The sequence below is a fragment of the Gavialis gangeticus genome, unplaced genomic scaffold, assembly GCF_001723915.1.
Source record: "Gavialis gangeticus isolate Ggan-Ray unplaced genomic scaffold, GavGan_comp1, whole genome shotgun sequence".
Taxonomy (NCBI): domain Eukaryota; kingdom Metazoa; phylum Chordata; order Crocodylia; family Gavialidae; genus Gavialis; species Gavialis gangeticus.
Genome location: NW_017729026.1, coordinates 44,129,519 through 44,132,420, shown reverse-complemented (window position 1 = coordinate 44,132,420; position 2,902 = coordinate 44,129,519). Strand labels below are relative to the sequence as shown.

Here is a 2,902-nt window from a genome sequence, read left to right as displayed (position 1 = left end):
TGATTCCAAGGTAAACATTTTGTTTGGTCCTATCCTTCTTTAGTGTTGAGTCACAGACTGAATTCCATATCTTAGATGGGGAGGTCCACACAGATTCCTCCCTATTACACAAGTATGCTGTATCCCTCCATGGGTATGGAGATCACAGCAAGAGAAGTTGTGCATAGTAGAGACAGAGTCTCTGTATCCCTGAATATGGGAGAGAGTTCTGTACTTATTAGCAATAGGTTGATCCAGAAAAATGCGCAGGGTGTAGAGGCTTTACACTCAGTGGATCAGTAAGGGAGAAGCACTGTGTGGAAACTGTAGAGTAGGAGTAGTCCACGACTAGGTAAATGGGTTCCATTTCTCGCCACTATTTAGTTTCCTATATAAAGATTGTGAAGAAGTCTGTAAAAAAACTTGTGGAGGGCACCCACCCAGAAAACACATTGACCATTCTTTCCTTTGAGGAACATTAAAAGCTGTATTTAGTGTGGGGAATATGTTTTGGTTTGTTATATGTATGGTTCTGGTAATAGAAAGCTTTGGCTGTTGTAGAAAGTTACCTTACTTTGTTTCAACTTCACCCTTCATCTAGTACACTCAGTAGTTCCATACTCTTCTTACTCTATCTTGCCAGCAATTTAATTGGTAAGACCTCAGGAAGCTTTATGGTAAATGCTTCTGAGAGATGTCCAGTGAAAAATGACTTGACACCTTATATAAATCACTTCAACTGCAATTCTGAGTTAACACGCAGGCATTCAGCTGGAAGGAAACAGTATTTATCATTTTTGTTACAGTCTTTCTTTGTAAAAAAAAATGCCTTGAGAGGGCATATTTTGATTAAAATATTTTATTTGAAATATGGAAGCATAATTCTCATCTCACAGTGCCTGGCTTGTTTCATAAATGAAATCTCAGTGACAGGCACAACCAAACCAAGCATAGTTCAACTTTCTGGACTTTGCCTTCCATCCATCTACCCCTTTGGGAAATTTCATTAGAGTTAGGAGATGCTTAGTGGGTTTGGTCAGTTTTTCTACTTTGGTTTCAACTCACAAACCCTACATTTCATTTCAAGTTTTAGCATCAAATGCTCTCAAAATGCTTACCTTTTATTTGTTCTTAACACACAGCCAGAAGTGTGTGTGGGTTTACCTATACTATAGCCCCTTTGCTGGGAAGTGAGTGATTTTTTTTTCACCAGTCTCCTATGGTCCCTTTGTGCTGGCTCTACTGGAGTAAAAAAGGCATAAATCCTCCAGGTGTTTCCCTCCATTTAAAATACCTCCTGTAGGCAAAAGAGGATACTATCTGCATACTCCAGGGAGATAATGAATAGTACTGGGAGAGCGGAGTGAAGTGCATACGTATTACAGACTGTCCCAAAATTGTATGGCCAGCATTTTCAAAGCAAACTTTTACATGTAGCCAAACCATCGACACAGACAGCCTGTGTCATGAGGCCTGCCCCTCTCACCTCAAAATTATTACATTTTTAAACAAAGTATGAGCAGTATCTGTCTACTAGTTAATGCTTCCCCTAGTAAGTGTGGGTCAGGATGAGAACCCAGCTCTTGTTGCTTCCCAGGACAGAGAGCTAACAGAAACCAGGCAGGAAAATATAGCAGGCCTTTCTCATGTCCTTGTGACAAGGCATTTAGTAGAATTTACAGATTCATTGGAGTCTGACAGGCTGCGCCTTGAGCACTTCTGCTACAGGCTCAAACTTGAGACCTTTGAGCTGTCAACTGTGTGTCTTGGCACCTGTGCTACCCTTGCCCCCACAGTAGGCCTGAAATAAAGGGGCTGCAGCTGGCAGGAGTCAGCTACAAAAATGACCTGCTCAGACCTACAGGTCATTGTTCATCCCTTTATTAAAGGGGCCAGCCCTCTGTATTCTCCTTTTCCCTTTTGTATGTTCTCTTGGTTCAGCCTGCTATTTAACAGCTTAGGTTTTATGGGTCTGTTTGTCCAAAGTGCTGAGTACCCACAGTTCTAAATGCAGTGAATAAGCGATGTGCATGTTCAACTTCTTCATGTATTTTATTTCTTCTGGTATTACTTAAGGGCGGGGAGAGACCCATAAAGGACACAAAAAAAGAGCTTTGATTTGTGCCCTTTTGTGATTGTTTAATTATAAAGAAAGCCAAAAAGGATTTGGTTTAAAAGTATTATTGCTTGTATTTTAGCCTTGTAAGTATCTAAAATGTCAAGTGTATCTTGGTCATTTTTATGTACGTTGCTAGCTCTCTCAGCTCTGTGCTATGCTGATAATTTAAACTAATATTGAGTTGCTGGATTTTTAAAGGGGGTAACATAGGTGTGAACAAAAACAAATGTTTTACAAGAGTCAAACTAAAAATGACTTCCCCTCTCAGTGAATCAGGTTTCAATTGCTTGCTGTTTCTGGTGCCATAGCACTTCAAGTTCTTCAGATGTATACAGAGCATTCAAACACATACACATACTCTCTCTGGACCTCACTTTGCAATGTGAAGACCATGATGAAAAAAAGTAGTTTCAGGAGGTCTTTACACATTAAAAAAAAGCACTGATCCATTTATTTCCCTTGAAGCTCACCTTTATAGTACTAAATAGCCCTCCCAATAAAAATAAATCTGCATCATGAGACTTGGAAAAGCAACAACAGTATATATCAAAAAAGCACTATCTAGCCAATAGAGGAACAGTCTCTAAAAAAAAACTGCGATATGTCCCAACTCTATGGGTAAGGTCCACCGGTCATCTTTGACAGCTGCTCTCCGGACAACTGTATAATCAACCCTTTTAGTCACCTTCCAACTGGGTTTTCAGGGGCTTGAGTATGGAAAAAGAGTCTTTTAAACCAGTGGTTCTCAATCTTTTTTTTTTTACCAGGACCCATTTGTAAACATCAATGGCTAGTCCTGACCCA

General features: G+C 39.9%; 1 protein-coding gene across 3 annotated transcripts in view; it reads left to right on the top strand.

Moving 5' to 3' along the window:
• The window catches only part of FHL5 (four and a half LIM domains 5), a 55,465-nt gene that overhangs the window by 24,220 nt on the left and 28,343 nt on the right, over positions 1-2,902 (top strand). The window lies entirely within an intron of this gene.